General features: G+C 33.4%; 1 pseudogene; it reads left to right on the forward strand.

Moving 5' to 3' along the window:
* Positions 1-12,070: 12,070 nt before the first annotated feature.
* On the forward strand, positions 12,071-14,004 carry LOC139896888 (acetylserotonin O-methyltransferase-like; annotated as a pseudogene).
* Positions 14,005-19,254: the final 5,250 nt, after the last annotated feature.

Consider the following 19,254-nt stretch of genomic DNA (forward strand, 5'->3'; position numbering starts at 1 on the left):
ACATCCTCGTTCAGTTTCATCAACAATTCTACTCGTATGCACCCGTATTCGTACTCGTACAATACACAGCTTTTAGATGTATGTACTATTGGTATATACACTCCAATGATCAGCTCTTAGCAGCCCATGTGAGTCACCTAACACATGTGGGAACCATCATTTGGCAACTAGCATGAAATATCTCATAAAATTACAAAAATATGAGTAATCATTCATGACTTATTTACATGAAAACAAAATTACATATCCTTTATATCTAATCCATATACAAATGACCAAAAACACCTATAAACACTTTCATTCTTCAATTTTCTTCATCTAATTGATCTCTCTCAAGTTCCATCTTCAAGTTCTAAGTGTTCTTTATAAATTCCATAAGTATAGTTTCATAAAAATCAAGAATACTTCCAAGTTTGCAAGTCTACTTCCAAGCTTTCTAATCCATTCCAAGTAATCATCTAAGATCAAGGAACCTTTGTTATTTACAGTAGGTTATCTTTCTAATTCAAGGTAATATTCATATTCAAACTTTGATTCAATTTCTACAACTATAACAATCTTATTTCGAGTGAAAATCTTACTTGAACTGTTTTCGTGTCATGATTCTGCTTCAAGAACTTTCAAGCCATTCAAGGATCCTTTGAAGCTAGATCTATTTTTCTCATTTCCGGTAGTTTTATCCAGAAAACTTGAGGTAGTAATGATTTTCATAACATCATTCGATTCATACATATAAAGCTATCTTATTTGAAGGTTTAAACTTGTAATCACTAGAACATAGTTTAGTTAATTCTAAACTTGTTCGCAAACAAAAGTTAATACTTCTAACTTGACTTTTAAAATCAACTAAACACTTGTTCTATATCTATATGATATGCTAACTTAATGATTTAAAACCTGGAAACACGATGAACACCATAAAATCGGATATACGCCGTCGTAGTGAAACCGGGGGCTGTTTTGGTTTGGATAATTAAAAACTATGATAAACTTTGATTTACAAGTTGTTCTTCTGGGAAAATGATTTTTTATATGAACATGAAACTATATCCAAAAGTCTTGGTTAAACTCAAAGTGAAAGTATGTTTTTCAAAATGGTCATCAAGATGTCGTTCTTTCGACGGAAATGACTACCTCTTTAGTAATTGACATGTAACTTAAATTCCTAACTATAAACCTATACTTTTTCTGTTTGGATTCTTAAATTAGAGTTCAATATGAAACCATAGCAATTTTATTCACTCAAAACGGATTTAAAATGAAGAAGTTATGGGTAAAACAAGATTGGATATTTTTGATCTTTTAGCTACGGGAAATGTTTAACAAATCTATACAAATCATATCCTAGCTAACTTATATTGTATTATACATGTATTCTAATATATTATGTAATCTTGGGATACCATAGACACGTATGCAAATGTTTTGACATATCATATCGACCCATGTATATATATTATTTGGAACAACCATAGACACTCTATATGCAGTAATGTTGGAGTTAGCTATACAGGGTTGAGGTTGATTCCGAAAATATATATACTTTGAGTTGTGATCTAGCCTGAGACGTGTATACACTGGGTCGTGGATTGATTCAAGATAATATATCGATTTATTTCTGTACATCTAACTGTGGACAACTAGTTGTAGGTTACTAACGAGGACAGCTGAATTAATTCACTCAAATCTTTAAAACATAATAAAAATGGTTGTAATTATATTTTGATCATACTTTGATATATATGTACATATTTGTATAGGTTCGTGAATCGATCCGTGGCCAAGTCTTATTTTCGAGGAAGGAAATATCTGTGAAAGTGAGTTATAGTCCCACTTTTAAAATCTAATATTTTTGGGATGAGAATACATGCAGGTTTTATAAATGATTTACAAAATAGACACAAGTACGTGAAACTACATTCTATGGTTGAATTATCGAAATCGAATATGCCCCTTATTATTAAGTCTGGTAATCTAAGAATTAGGGAACAGACACCCTAATTGACGCGAATCCTAAAGATAGATCTATTGGGCCTAACAAACCCCATCCAAAGTACCGGATGCTTTAGTACTTCGAAATTTATATCATATCCGAAGGGTGTCCCGGAATGATGGGGATATTCTTATATATGCATCTTGTTAATGTCGGTTACCAGGTGTTCACCATATGAATGATTTTTATCTCTATGTATGGGATGTGTATTGAAATATGAAATCTTGTGGTCTATTGTTACAATTTGATATATATAGGTTAAACCTATAACTCACCAACATTTTTGTTGACGTTTAAAGCATGTTTATTCTCAGGTGAATATTAAGAGCTTCCGCTGTTGCATACTAAAATAAGGACAAGATTTGGAGTCCATGTTTGTATGATATTTGTGTAAAAACTGCATTCAAGAAACATATGTCGATGTAATATATTTCTATTGTAAACCATTATGTAATGGTCGTGTGTAAACAGTATATTTTAGATTATCATTATTTGATAATCTACGTAATGTTTTTTTTAAAACCTTTATTGATAAAATAAAGGTTATGGTTGTTTTAAAAATGAATGCAGTCTTTGAAAAACGTCTCATATAGAGGTCAAAACCTCGCAACGAAATCAATTAATATGGAACGTTTATAATCAATATGAACGGGACATTTCATCTGCCCCTTGGACCCCGCCAGGGGTTGCCACCCCTTGGACCCCGCTATCGGGGGCGCTGCCCCCGAACCCCCGTCATAATCAAGATAAGTTCAAACAATTGTGCACTCCACACTTTTCCCAAAATTGTTCGATATTTAACAAGGTTATTTTGGTTAACAAATTAATCCCATTACAATTAAATCATATTGGTGACACAAATCACCATTAATGAATATATCTTGATATGATATATATACTTAAAATGTCGTTACAACGATAATCGTTACATATATGTCCATATATATATCAACATATAGTTTTTACAAGTTTTAACGTTCGTGAATCGCCGGTCAACTTGGGTGGTCAATTGTCTACATGAAACTCATTTCAAATAATCAAGTCTTAACAAGTTTGATTGCTTAACATGTTGGAAACATTTAATCATGCAAATACAGTTTTCATTTAATATATAATCATAGAATAATTATGGAAAAGTTCGGGTCACTACACTAACAGCCAGCCAAAAGTTGGACTCGAACAATCAGATACGACGGTGCTAACACCCAATCAATGAGAGTTGTTAGAGACATTAGACATTAATAATGGACAGTTTAACTATTACGGAGTAACTATTATATTTAAGGAGTAGATCCTCACACATCACTTTTTGATCCATATACACATAATTACTTATTTTACTCTTAATTATACTAAAATAATAATAATATAAGTTCAACTTCCTAAATTAATCCAGGAGTATAACTGTAAATTTATATGACAAAAGTGTATATGGATCAAAAATGATGTGTGAGAATCAACTCCCATATACTTATACTCATAACTATAATTGTTTCATTACACTATCATATAAGTAATTAGCATGTACAATTAAAACATAAAACAAAAAAACAACAAATGTTTTTTTGAACAGCAGTTTGGGATAATCCATGGGAACTAAACCATTCACGCGACCATCTCCCGCAGTTGCATAACTCGCTCCCAACTGCTATTCTAGAGAAAATCTGGATCAATTCGAAGAAATAGCCGGTATAACCTCCCTTCCCGCTACCCACACAACGCGATAGAATTAGAGATGAATGCAATGGGGCTATTTATTAGTAATTTTTTCATTTTACTAAATCGCCATAAAAATATAGATGAAAATATAAGTTTTTAATGATTTGTATCAAATAATAGTAAGCAACTAGTAAAAAAATACCTCATGCGTTGTTGCAGGGAGTTATTTCGCTCGATAACTTGAACATTGTTTTAGTAGCATGGATGAGGCGCGCATTGTAGCGTAAAATCGTTCGTAGCAATACATGGTTCTCCTATATAAATTAAACAACTTTTTCGTTAGTTTATAATTACATTACACGTACCGAAAATTAGTTATCCCCTTACCCCAATTTAATACCCCATAAAATTATTATTTTCAACTTCACAATTTTATCACATTCTTTTTACATACTTTTTCGTATTATATGAATATGAATGAAGTAAGAGTTTAAAATAATTTCACCTAATTGATCTTATCTATTTATTGATTTGAGCTATTAATTTAGGTCAGAATTAAGTGGACCATTAATTTGGAATAAAACTTTTTAAATTGTGAAAGATGGAGTATAGATTATTAAATGAGAATTAAAAAAAATTTAAAAAAAATTACATATTAAAAACCATTTTTCTTTCCCGCCACTCCACACAGGATGTACCTTACCACTTGTCTTGAATAATAAATTGTGTAAGCTCTATTTCAAATTCGACCGTTCAAGGAACGGTCATATGTCATTATTACTCTCGCTAACTTATAGGAAAGAAGAATAGATTTAAGTCCAACACATATAAATAAAAAATTAGCCCTCTCTTGAGACTCGTTCTATCAACCTCAATACACGACAAATGTAGCCGACGTTTTGAACGATATCATGTTCTAATGATATATTATGAATATCCTATTATCCTATACATGCATCGAGCTGGAGATAATTTACTCCTTACAATAAGTTTTGCTTGCGTTTGCTTTTATAAATAAAGCCTTGTATATAAATAACAAAATAAACGGATAACAATGATTTACATGGATAATGTTATAAAAATAATAATTGGATGATAATTTTATTATTATTATAATATATTGCATAGTATATTTTTTTGGTTATAAATAGGTGTGTTGAGTTAGAGTTTAGAGTGTGTATTTTTTGGTTAAACATAAACTCTCTCTCTCTCTCTCTATAGATTTCAAATGCCACCAAACTCTCATTGTACATTTTTCTATAAATAAAAACCAATTACTCATACCTTTGTTCAACCCTTGTTTTCTCCGTTTTATAGTATCTCTATCTCTATATACCTTCTACAGTCAAGAACCACTAAAGGTAGTTATAAGCCTACTGAATTATAACACGTTATCAGCACGATTATCTCAACATTTATACTAAATATGGTTGGCTCTGCCACCTAACTAATATATGGTCGGTTATACCACCTAAATGATATATGGTCGACACTGTCGCCTAATTTACATTTATGTTATCTAACATTTATTTATGTATACTAACATTTACATTTATGTTCACTAACATTTATATTTATGTTATATATGGCCGGTTATACCGCCTGAATTATATTTTCTGTAATCTAACTCTTATTAACTTCACTAACATTTATATTTATGTTAATAAGACCTCATGATTGTACGCAACACGTCATTTGACAACACGGTACTTTATGTACGCAACACGTCATTTGACAACATGGTACCATGGGTCGAGATTAATTCCGATCAATACGAATACGATGGGGTCTTTATATGTTATCTAACATTTATGATTACTTATGCAATTAATCATTATTTATTTCATGCATACTAATGTTTATTCTTAAATTTATAATCTTAAAAGTTAAAATAAAAAAAAAGTAGTTTGTATTTTTATTAAAAGTAAATCTTAAAAGTTAAAATAGAAAAAGTAGTTTGTATTTTTATTAAAAGTAAATCTTAAAAGTTAAAATAGAAAAAGTAGTTTGTATTTTTATTAAAAGTAAATCTTAAAAGTTAAAAATAGAAAAAGTAGTTTGTATTTTTATTAAAAGTAAATCTTAAAATTTAAAAATAGAAAAAGTAGTTTGTATTTTTATTAAAATGAAATCTTAAAGGTTAAAATAAGAAAAATATATTATAATGATATATATTATAACTTAATATATATTATAATAATATCATTAATAATATAATATGAACCTATATTCCTTTATGATATTATTATTTGTAATCATACCATTATTCATTTGTTTGCTACTTATGAATCTAAACTAATTCTAATTTCATGTTGCTATTTGTCTATGAAAAATAAATAAATTATTATGATTATGATTATGATTTATGTTGTTCATCTTTCTGAAAATAGAAAATGTCAAACTTATCAAAGCTTGAGTTTGATGCCTTAGACGTATCGGGAACAAACTACACATCATGGGTTATGGACGTAGAAATAAATCTTGGATCATTGGGTATTCTAGAAACTTTAAAAGAAAATAATACTTGTTCCGATCAAGATAAATTAAAAGCAATTGCTTTTATTCGCAAACATATTGATACCACCTTAAAACATATGTTTCTCACTATCAAAGATCCACATGTTTTATGGGAAAGTATCAAGAGTAGATTCGATAATCAAAAGGAAATATTACTCCCGGCTGCGAGGGAAGAATGGAGAAATCTAAGGTTCCAAGATTTCAAAAAGGTAAGTGAATACAGCTCGGCCATGTTCAAGATCCGTTCAAAACTTCAATTTTGTGGTCAAGAAATAAGTGATGCTGATATGATGGAGAAAACTTTCTCCACAATGCATTCTGCAAACATAACTGTGCAAGAAAATTTAAGATTGCAAAATTATAAAACTTTTTCCAAACTTCAAACTTATCTCTTAGTTGCAGAAGTTAATAAAGAATTACTGATGAAAAATCAAGAATCTCGTCCTACCGGTGCTCTAGCATTTTCTGAAGCTAATGCTATTAACAATAATAATAATAAAAGAAGAAATGCACATGGACGAGGGCGTGGACAAGGTCGTAGCCATATTGGCCAAAATCATCATCATGGAAATTACCATAACAATAATAAAAATCATAACTATGTTCGAAATCACCCTTATGGTAATGGTCGTGGTGGTGGTCGTGGTCGTGGTGGTTGTGGTCGTGGACAAAGAAATAATAATCCACAAAATTATAAAATCCAAACACCATACAATCCCACAAATCACAATGTTGAAGAAGGCTCTTCAAAGAATGTTGAAGATTCTTGTTACCGATGTGGTAAAATTGGCCACTGGTCTAAAAACTGCCGAACAAATCAGCATTCCGTTAATCGGTATCAAGAATCCCTAAAGGGAAAAGGAAAAGAAGCAAATCTTGTAGATGACCTTGATACAAAAATCACTGAGCCAACTTATGACCACTTTAATGAATAAATTTCTAATATCTATATATAGATATAGATATCCTATTATATGTTCTCGTTAAATAAATGGTTGTAGATTTTCAATCTACACCATATCTAGTTTACTACATATTTCCTTATTATGTGCTATCGTTTGTAACATGTTTTGAATGTAATATATTGATGAATTATGTACTCATTATTTGTTTCTCATATTTTTTTTTTTGAAGTTCATGATGTATACTGCCGGAGTAAAAAATCAGTCAAATGGTGGAGATATTTGTATTGCAGACAGTGGTGCCACTCACACCATACTCAAATCTAAAAAGTATTTCACAGACTTGAAAGCAACGGAAGGAACTATACATACTATATCAGGTCCTGTGGACTTAATAAAAGGAATGGGAAAGGCAAAATTCATGTTACCAAATGGTACGAATTTTCTGATAAATAACGCCTTATTTTCTCCCATGTCAAAGAGAAATTTGTTAAGTTTCTCCGACATATACCAAAATGGATATGATTATCAGTCAGTGACAAAAGAAAATGAAAAATATTTAAGTATCACTGATAAGAATCGTGTAATTGAAAAACTACCAAGACTTCATTCTGGTTTACATTATACACATATAAATGTACCTGAAGTAAATGTGGTAGTTAAAGAAAAATCATGTGATCCTGTAATGATCAGTTTGTGGCATGAGAGATTAGGCCACCCAGGATCAACAATGATGAAAAGAATAATACAAAATACACATGGACATCCATTGGCGGATCAAAGGATCCCTCATGATGCACTTATCCCATGTACATCATGCTCACTTGGAAAATTGATAATAAGACCATCACCTCTTAAGGTTGAAAAAGAATCACCAATGTTTCTTGAAAGAATTCAAGGTGATATATGTGGACCAATTCATCCACCATGTGGACCATTTAGATATTTTATGGTCCTAATAGACGCATCTAGTAGATGGTCTCATGTTTGTCTATTATCAAGTAGAAACATGGCATTTGCAAAATTTCTTGCTCAAATTATTAAATTGAGAGCACATTTTCCTGATTATACTATTAAAAGGGTAAGGCTGGATAATGCTGGTGAGTTTACATCTCAAGCATTTAATGATTTTTGCATGTCTATTGGGATTGTTGTTGAACATCCTGTTGCTCATGTGCATACACAAAATGGTTTAGCTGAATCACTAATTAAACGATTGCAGTTAATAGCTAGACCATTGATAATGAGAACAAAACTCCCAGTATCTGTATGGGGCCATGCAATTTTGCATGCTGCATCATTGATTCGCATTAGACCAAACGCAAGTCATACATATTCTCCTTTGCAACTTGCTTTTGGCCATCAGCCAAATATTTCCCACCTTAGAACATTTGGTTGTGCGGTTTATGTCCCTATCGCACCACCACAACGCACTAAAATGGGTCCTCAAAGAAGGATGGGAATATATGTTGGATATGAAACATCTTCAATAATAAGATATATTGAACCCATGACGGGTGATGTTTTTACAGCACGTTTTGCTGATTGTCACTTTAATGAAATATTATTCCCTAGATTAGGGGGAGAAATAAAAAATAAAGAAAATGATGTTTCATGGTGTGAACCTCAATTAATGTATCTTGATCCTCGCACAAAAGAATGCGAGATCGAAGTTCAAAAAATAATGCATATGCAAGAACTTGCGAATAAATTGCCTGATGCATTTACAGATACAAAAAGAGTGACTAAATCATATATACCAGCAGTAAATGCTCCAGCTCGAATTGAAATTCCAAAAGCTGACAATAAAATCACTCATGAGTCTTTGCCACGCCTGAAACGTGGTAGACCAATTGGTTCCAAAGATAAAAATCCTCGAAAAAGAAAATCAGCTGATAATGAGGTAAAAGAAAGTGTTCAAGAAGAACCACAAATCAATACTCCTTCTGCAGAGGAGATTGATGATGTCAATACAGAAATTGCAATCAATTATGCACATTCAAAAATAGTATGGAACCGGAATGAAATGAAAAATCTTGATGAGATATTTTCATATAATGTTGCATATTACATCATGAATGATGATGATGATCCAGAACCAAAATCTGTCATGGAATGTCAAAATAGACATGATTGGGATCATTGGAAAGGAGCAATACGAGCTGAAATTGAATCGCTCAATAAAAGAAAAGTTTTCGGATCTATTTTGCTCACACCTAAAGATGTGAAACCTGTAGGGTATAGATGGATTTTTGTGCGAAAAAGAAATGAGAAAAATGAAATTACAAGGTATAAAGCTAGACTTGTAGCTCAAGGTTTTTCTCAAAGACCGGGAATTGATTATGAGGAAACTTATTCTCCTGTTATGGATGCAATTACTTTTAGATACTTAATCAGCCTGGCAGTTTCTAAAAATTTAGAAATGCATCTCATGGATGTTGTGACTGCTTATCTTTATGGATCACTTGATAGTGATATATATATGAAGATACCTGAAGGATTTAAGGTATCAGAAGCAACCAATGCAAAACCCAAAGAAATGTACTCAATCAAGTTACAAAGGTCTTTATATGGGTTGAAACAATCGGGTCGCATGTGGTATAAACGATTAAGTGATTACTTGATAAGCAAAGGGTATACCAATAATCTTATTTGCCCATGTGTTTTCATTAAGAAAACAACATCTGGATATGTGATCATAGCTGTTTATGTTGATGATCTTAATATCATAGGTACAAATAAAGAGATCCATGAAGCCATTCAACTTCTAAAGAAAGAATTTGAAATGAAAGATCTCGGAAAAACCAAGTATTGCCTTGGTTTACAAATTGAACATATGCCTAATGGTTTACTTGTACATCAAACAACATATACTGAAAAGATTTTAAAACGTTTTAATATGGACAAGGCAAAACCATTAAGTACTCCTATGGTTGTTAGATCACTTAATGTTGACACTGATCCATTTCGTCCCTGTGAAGATCATGAAGATATCCTGGGACCAGAAGTACCATATCTTAGTGCAATTGGAGCTCTTATGTATCTTACAAATTGTACAAGACCTGACATTTCTTTTGCAGTTAATTTGTTGGCAAGGTTCAGCTCAGCTCCTACCAAAAGACACTGGAATGGGATCAAACACATATTTCGATACCTTCGAGGAACTACTGATTTAGGATTATTTTATTCTAACGAATCAAAACAAGATTTGGTTGGTTATGCAGATGCAGGTTATTTATCTGATCCACATAAAGCTAAATCTCAAAATGGATATGTATTCCTAAATGGAGGTACCGCAATATCATGGCGTTCTCAAAAACAAACACTTGTTGCAACATCATCAAATCATGCTGAAGTAATTGCATTACATGAAGCTACTCGGGAATGTTTTTGGTTGAGATCAATGACACAACTCATTACTGATTCTTGTGGACTAGAACGGGATAAAAGTCCAACAACTATCTATGAAGATAATGTAGCTTGCATAACACAGATGAAAGAAGGGTATATCAAAAGTGACCGAACAAAACACATACCTCCTAGATTCTTCTCATACACTCAAAATCTCATTAAGGACAACCAGATTGAAATGAGATATGTTCAGTCCAGCAAAAACTCTGCTGACCTTTTCACCAAAGCACTTTCAACTGCTATTTTCAGAACACACGTTCATAATATTGGCATGAGGCATGTTCAGAAGATGTAACAACTCAGGCGTTGCCTACTTGAGGGGGAGTCAACTCTATGCTGCACTCTTTTTCCCTTAGTTAAAGTTTTATCCCAAAGGGTTTTCTTTAGCAAGGTTTTTAACGAGGCAGTACTAGTTATTCTCTAATAAAATTGTCATCCAAGGGGGAGTGTTATAAAAATAATAATTGGATGATAATTTTATTATTATTATAATATATTGCATAGTATATTTTTTTGGTTATAAATAGGTGTGTTGAGTTAGAGTTTAGAGTGTGTATTTTTTGGTTAAACATAAACTCTCTCTCTCTCTCTATAGATTTCAAATGCCACCAAACTCTCATTGTACATTTTTCTATAAATAAAAACCAATTACTCATACCTTTGTTCAACCCTTGTTTTCTCCGTTTTATAGTATCTCTATCTCTATATACCTTCTACAGTCAAGAACCACTAAAGGTAGTTATAAGCCTACTGAATTATAACAGATAATATAATATTGAATAGCTTTGATTGATTAGGTGACATCTAATTATGTTTGTATGTAATATAATACTTGAATAGCTTTGATTGATTAGGTATTTAGGTAACATCCAATTATGTTTGTATGTATCTAGAGTTGGTGATGCGTACATTAGTTAATTGACGGGTATACTTTACTATGATACTATATATGTCTTTTTTTGAACAGCTGTTACGATCACTCAGGAGGACTTAACCACCCACGCGTTCATCTCCTACACAGTTAGACCCGCCCTCCAACTGCGTGCCCAGAAGGAAACCCGCACTAATTTCATACGGGTCATGGACGATAAACCCCTCCCCACCCCAATCCCCCCCCCCACCCCCCCACCCACCAACGCGATGTAGGAAAGGTGTCATGGGTGGAACTTCATGGCAGGGATGACATTGTGGGTTAATGTGTAACCAACAGGGGTCGAACTTCTGACCTCCCTTAAAGGAGGCAGGCCACCAACCGTCGGACCACATCACAACTTCATGATACTATATATGTCTATATACGAGTACTATGGGGTACTGTTTTATTAATAACAAAACGATTCTTTTGCCCATCACTTGCCACTCATTTAATTGCAACATGTTACTCGGCAAGTATCAATATTTATTTGAATAATTCTAGGATCACTCAAGGTTCACTAAATTTTATCCAAGAAATTACAAAATAATAAAAAAATAAACATATAATTTCTTTTATAAGATCTGTCATGCAAGTTAGCTCGATCTCTTTCCACTTAAAGGTAGCCTAAATATCATATTTCTTGCACTTCGATTAATTAAGATCATAATCATCATGTCTTCTCAAAGCAATATAAATAAGATTAACTCCAAAGAAGAAGAAGAGGAAGTAGCTGCTAAAGAACTAATTTGGAAATATATTTTTGGTTTCACTCCATTGGCTCTACTCAAGTGTGCAATTGAGCTCGGAATACCGGATATCCACGAAAACCGTGAAACACCAATGACGCTAGCCGAGCTCGTTACAGAGTTGGGGTGTGCACAACCTTCATCTCTGTATCGGATTATGAGGTTTTTGATCCACTTCAAGATATTTCAAGAAATATCGATATCTGAAACGTGTGTCGGGTACGTCCAAACCCCATTATCTCGCCTTCTAACGAGACATGGAAAGCATAGTATGGTCGATTTAGTGCTTCTAGAGAATACTCAAGTAATGAATGCTCCATTTCAAAAGCTAAGTGGTTGGGTTTTAGGCAACAACAAATTACCATTGAGGTGGCAAACGATAATCTTGATCTATGGGGTTATTGTGCTGCGAATCCTGAACATAGCAAACTTTTTAATGGTGCGATGGCGTGTGATGCTCGGGTGGCGGTAGCAGCTGTGATTAAAGATTGTCCTGAGGTGTTCGAGGGGTTGAGTAGTTTGGTGGATGTTGGTGGTGGTGATGGGACGGCTCTACGAACAATTGTGGAGGCTTGTCCATGGATCAAAGATACTAACTATGATCTTCCTCATGTTGTATCGGTAGATCCTTCATTTGCGGGTGTCGAACACGTTGGAGGCGATATGTTTGATCATGTTCCAAAAGCGGATGCGGTTTATTTGATGGTTAGTCCATCAATTATTTTCTTCTAGCAACACATACATCATTTTTCGATTTCTTATTCTCTATTGAACTGAAACAAGAAACTAAATCCACCAACCACTGGAGATGAAAAAATCTCCAATCACAGAAGTTAAAATAAGCACCAAAACAATACAAGATCCTTACAACGATTCACACACAATCAATCTCACAGTAATCTCTCACAAGCTATCAAAGAGATAACTATGAATACAGAGAACGAAAGATATGAAACCCTAGAATGAATTTCACACAGTTACAGAGATGAACGAATGAATCAGATAATGAAAAAATAAATTAGATAACTTAAATAATAACTTAATTTCTTTTCTGGTCCCTCAAGTTCCAAATAGCTGTTCAGCAACAAAGTCTTCCTTTTAATACTTTGACCACCAAACTATCTTTCAGAAAATGACTGCAAGGACCCTGCAATTATTCTTAACCCAGAAATAAGAAGAAATACAAAAAACATATGATCTTACATGTTTAGATTATGAATATGTATATAAATTTAACATCTATCCGTCCCAAAATAACTGTCTTGTTTGACTTTTCAAAGTATTTTTTTTTTGAAAATTTGACTTAAAATTTATATATTTGTGCTATATAATATTTGATGAAAATTATATGAATAGATACGGTTTTGAAATATATTTTCATTGGTATAACTTCCATCAAATGTTATTTAACACACACAAAAATCTTTAAAGTCAAATTTGTACAAAAAAGACTAAAAACCTCAAAGCGGAATAGTGATTTTTGGAGGGAGTGAGTAGTATCATAGTTCTACTTTCTTTTCTTGCCAAAGATAAAATAAATGTGTGATTTGTGATTTGATACGACAGAAAGTACTACATGATTGGACGGATGAACAATGCATTAAAATTCTCAGAAAATGTATAGAGGCTATTCCTAAAGATGGAAAGGTGATAATTGTGGATGCAATTGTGGGGCGTGATGAAGATCATGAGTTTAAAGAAGTAGGTTTGATGATGGATATGGTTATGATGGCTCATACAAGTGATGGGAAAGAAAGAACATTGGATGAATGGGTGTATGTGTTGCATGAGTCAGGATTCACTCATTACACTGTAAAACATATTCAAGCTTATCAATCCGTTATTGAACTCTATCCTTAGAATTAATCATATTCTCCTTCATGTTTTGTATGTATGTTCAGATCGATCCAAGTTGAATTATCATTAAAGTCGAACTGATTTTACTTGTTAACATTTATGTTTTGTAAGTGTATAACTTTATGTGTTATAATAAAAGACTTGAGCTGCATCTTGTTAACATCTCCTGGCAATGGGATAGGTTTGGGTATAAATGGGTAAGATGTTTCAGACAGGTCGAATGGGTTGGGTCAAAACCAAGTCGGGTTCGGTCTAGACCCATTTTTTCCTTAAATTTGTGGGAATATTAGGTAGGGGTCATCTTCGTTTTTGTTGTTAGTTTCTTTTTGTGTTTTGATCGTTTGTTTTGGCCATCGTCGTGTTTGTGGTTGTTTACACCCATCTTTAGGCTTTGAGGTTGGCTTTGGATGGTCTCGTTTTGCCTTTTTGGTTGGTAGCATTGTTTGCTCGTTTTGTTTTTTGGATCCATCCAGCTCACCTTTAGATAGTTTTCCTAAGCTCTTTTGTTATTGTAGGGTTGTTTTCTAGTGGCGAGGCGTGTCGGGCCTTGTCTTGTATCATTTTTTGATTGGCTCTTTCATTGTTTTTAAAATTTAAGTTTTTGGGTTAAAAATGTACCTTTTTAGGGTATATTAGTGACATTGAAAAAACTTTGACCCTTTCATACTTGGAAAAGAAAAAAAGAAGACCGAGTATATTCTTTCAATACAGATTACTATGTACAAATGGATAGATGATCGTACTACCAATATACAGTATTCTTCAGTACTCTTCATAACATTCGTTTCAAAACAGCTTGTTGTTCATTACAATGTAATACAGTTGAAACACCCAGATACTTATTCTAGGTTGGCCGAAACTCTAAGGCGCGTACTATAAGCCCTGACATTGTTCCCTCGTAAGCTATGAGTTGCAAGTGCATAGGAATTATGTTCTTACCACTCTTATTATTATAATTTGAGTTCAACTTCCACACCATAACTTCCATCCATCCATCTTTTCTCTGTTCTGGAAACCAATTAGCACAATCATGTTGATTATATGGAGGTGGGGATCTGAAATAGATAAACTTAGTCGGCTTGTTTTTCTTATGGAGTATATTCCGTACTTTCACGGGACTAAACAGCCCGCGACATTTATCTGAAAGCTTGAACACAAGGTAACATCCATATTCTGTAAATGGAGACAACTTTTCAATTTCAATCTTGTACTTGATCCTAAACACTTGCTCTCGTAGTAGCTTTGCCACATCTTCAAATCTGTACGTTCGGTATTTCATGAGATAAGTTATATTTTTTCAGGACGAATAAATTTAATTTAATAACTAAGATGGTGCATGAGTGATGAACTTTTTGTTGCACACTTATGAATGTAGCCTTACATCTTTCTAAATGTTCAACAGATGAACAGTTACTTCAACAAGAATTACTGAAAATTGTTAAGATCGTTGTCGTCCACAACGATCTAATATTGCAGAGCACATAATGAATGAAGTTAGATGACCGAAAGCCTGTTATCAATTGCATTGGCATTGGGGGAGGCTAAAGGGAGGTTATTCGTACACCACCAAAATATTGGTTTTGAGCATTTTTTATTTCTTACATTTAATTTTAAGAAAACACATACTAAAGAGTTCAAATCGGATGAGGCAAAAAGGCAAACCTTGACTTATCTGAAGGTTCAAACTGAAAGGACTTCATTCTAGGAGGGTTGTACAAAAACTCCTTTGCAGAAAGCATAAGACGTTTCTTTACGTTCCCTGACCCTCCCTTTAATTTCTCGCTTTCTTTCTTATTCACCTGTAATTAAAAAAGTAAATGCATATTGACAACATGTAATACAGAAAGTGAGAATGGTACTAGTGCATTGACTCCATTGAGCACCATTCTCAAATAAATAAACATATAGGGGAAACCAAAGAATATTATCAGGCATACAGTACCTTGTCCATTGCTTTAAACTCGATGCCTTGAACATAGATTGAACGGCTTTCACAATAGCATCGTGAGAAGCTTTCTAGTAAAACCTCAAAAACAGCATCTTGTTTCTGTTTCAAGAAGTGGAACAATTCAATCATCATCCACCCACTGTCATCATCTTTGTGTGTTGCAAAATACGCATGAAATGTTTTATCCCCCATTTTGTACTTGAGGTTCACATATGTCAGTTTTCTAGTAACTATTATTGGATCACAGAATTTGAAGACCAAACGAACCCCATAAGTAACATCCGAAGATAAAACGTTGGTATCTATCTTTATTTGGATCTTCAAATTTGATATATCCATCATCTTTGCCACTTTAGGAAATCTGCATGCCATTACAAACTTTAAAAAAACCAAGCATCATCTTTTATCCCCTTCAAAAAAAAAAAAAAAAAAAAAAAAAAAAAGATATAGTATAGATGTATATGGTAGCAGAGAGAAACAGCAGAACCTTGTAAATGACTTTTCAATGGATCTGCACTTATGTGATCTACGGTCTCCATACGAAAACATTGTTGCTGATATCAATGCATTAACCCTACCAGTACTGCTTAGTGAAAGCCACTGTTTTATTATACATATATAACAGAACCAAAACATTAAGGATTATACATTTGTTTATATGAATCAGATCAGCATTTTAAAAAATTGTTTTAGATTAGACCAAAATATCACAGCCCAGGTGAAATACGCAAAATAAAGTAAAAAAAAGGTATTACCACTTTCTGATTTTGAATGAAGATTCCTTCGGATAACAATTTGTAGAGTTCTTTTTTCCGTTCAGAAGAGTACAGCTCGGGGAAATCTGACATACCGATGATTTCTTTATAGTTTCCAGGCAGTTGAGGTTCCCAAATTTCATCGTCCTCCTATACATACATATATTAAAGTTAACCAATTGCTTGATAATTTATCCGAATGATAATTCTTTTTCAGCATACATGCACTGAAAGAATATATGATAAATAAACGCTTACCTGGAATTCTAATGCTTTCTTAAGTTGTTTTACAACCTCAGTTGCCTCTGGTCGGTCATCGCAATCGTTGCACAAACATTGATACGCAATATCTGCAAATGTAGCGAGTGAACTTGGCACAATTTGATTCTTTAATCCCCCAAACACAATTTCATCGGTTTTTCCTTCTAGATATTTCCTTTTAGCCAAAGGGACTAATGGTTCACTGTGATTCACATATCCCTCAACCCATGCTAGTCTCCCACATAATATCTCGAATAAAATCACCCCAAATGAATATATAACAGATTTTTCGGTTAACAGACCCTGTTTGGCGTACTCTGGGTCAATGTAGCAGTAACCATCAGCGCTGACATGTTCCATGTCCAACTGTAATGAATCTAATAAGAACATCTCCAGAACAGAAATTTTTGCCTTCCAATTATCTTTTGTTTCGACTTTGGAGGTAGCCTTCCAATCGACATTTAGTAGAATGCTACTGCTTTTGATGTCCCTGAGTGCAACCTTATTTAGCGTCACATCATGCTTGTGAAAGAATTCTAATCCGGTAGCAACGGCAATGCATATTTCAAGCCGTTTCATCCAGTTAAGACTAGCATCTCTCAAATACATATCAAGACTACTATTAGGCACATCCGGGTAAACGATAATGGTTTCATTCATGTTGTTACAGTAGCCTACAAGACCAATGATATTCTCATGCTTACACTTGAGAAGAATATCAAGTTCCGTCCTAAACTGACGATCTCCTTGACCAGATTTGCTATTCCACCGCTTTGCAACAATGGATGTGCGTATATTAGCATGTGGTAGTTGTCCTTTGAATGCCTTCCAGTCTTTTCCCTTTCTAACACAACTCTCTTGATTGAAGTTTTGTGTTGCAAATTCGATGTCTTCAAGTGAAATTTGGAGCTTGTTCATGAGGTTTTCCTGTGAATCATGAGAGTTCCAGTCAACTTCATTATTAAAGTACATGAGGTCTGTTGGAGATAATCGTTTCATGGTTGTCCCACGTAAGAAATTAAAAGAAACAAATGTGTGTATATAAGCTTAGCGGAACGTCCCTCTATCACTAATTGGTTTTAGAGTACTAAGATATTAGTTTTAGAGTACTAAGGACTTATGGGCTTATATGCAGGACATGTTGGTTGGGCTATCAATCCAACAAATGGTATCAAAGCCACGATTGTAGCTCAATGTGTGGCTGGCGCATCGTGACAACGGAGGTTCAAACCGAGATGACTGTGGACGTGTTTGTGGAAGAGGTCGGGGGTCTGTGAAAAAGTCGAGATCGTATTGAACGTGTTTGTGGGAGTCGTGTGGACAAACCGATTAAATGGTGATTGTAGGAGATAATCCGTTAATGAGTGTCCTAGATAGGAAATTCAAAGAAACAAATGTGTGCATATAAGTCTGGGGGAACCTACCTCTATAATTGGTTTTAGTCTACTAAGGGACATATGGGCTTATGTGCATGACATATTGACATGTTTGGGCTATCGATCCAAAAAGGTCGGTTATTGAAGTTCATAACGATGAAGTGGACGTCTGGGGGATTGGGAACATATCTGACATCCTCGTGAGTCTTTGGATACCTAGGCTCAACGCTATAAAATTTGGGAGGATAAACTAGGACGTGAGCCACATAAAAGTTGGTTGGTTGAAATGGAAGTGAAAATAGATAGTATCATTCATCTCATAGATAATACAACTGAACTTTAAAGACTAAACATGCCAATTTAAAACCTTTTAGAGAATTAACCAATAGAACGATAGTTGATCGGTTAAATTCAATATCTATATAGTCTAATAAACCTCTAAAATGATGATGTCATCATTAAGCTTAAATTTTATAATGATGATGTCATAATTATATATTAATTTAATTTAAAATATAATACAATATCTTTTATAAAAGGAAATATTAATCTCTCCTAAATTGTAATTTTATTTTTCTAAAAAAATGTAAAAGGCATTTATTATTATTAATTATTATTACTATTATTGAAATTATAAATATAAATACTCAATTTGAGCGAACTTTATGTTTGTAAAATCAACGACAAGTTTCTTAGTCGTAATCCGTGGTTCCACGAGGCATAAACTAAATGACTTTAACATTTACATTCTCTTAATATGTAAAACATTTTATTAAACTGTTTCGTTTAAACAAACCCGTGTTTTCACGGGTCATTTCACTAGTTCATCCTAAAAGACCAAAATGAGTTACCAAAAATAAGCTCTATTATTACTAAGTAGATTAAGTCAAATACATATAGGCTTATGTTTTCT

Source organism: Rutidosis leptorrhynchoides, chromosome 3 (genome assembly GCF_046630445.1).
Source record: "Rutidosis leptorrhynchoides isolate AG116_Rl617_1_P2 chromosome 3, CSIRO_AGI_Rlap_v1, whole genome shotgun sequence".
Classification (NCBI taxonomy): Eukaryota; Viridiplantae; Streptophyta; class Magnoliopsida; order Asterales; family Asteraceae; genus Rutidosis; species Rutidosis leptorrhynchoides.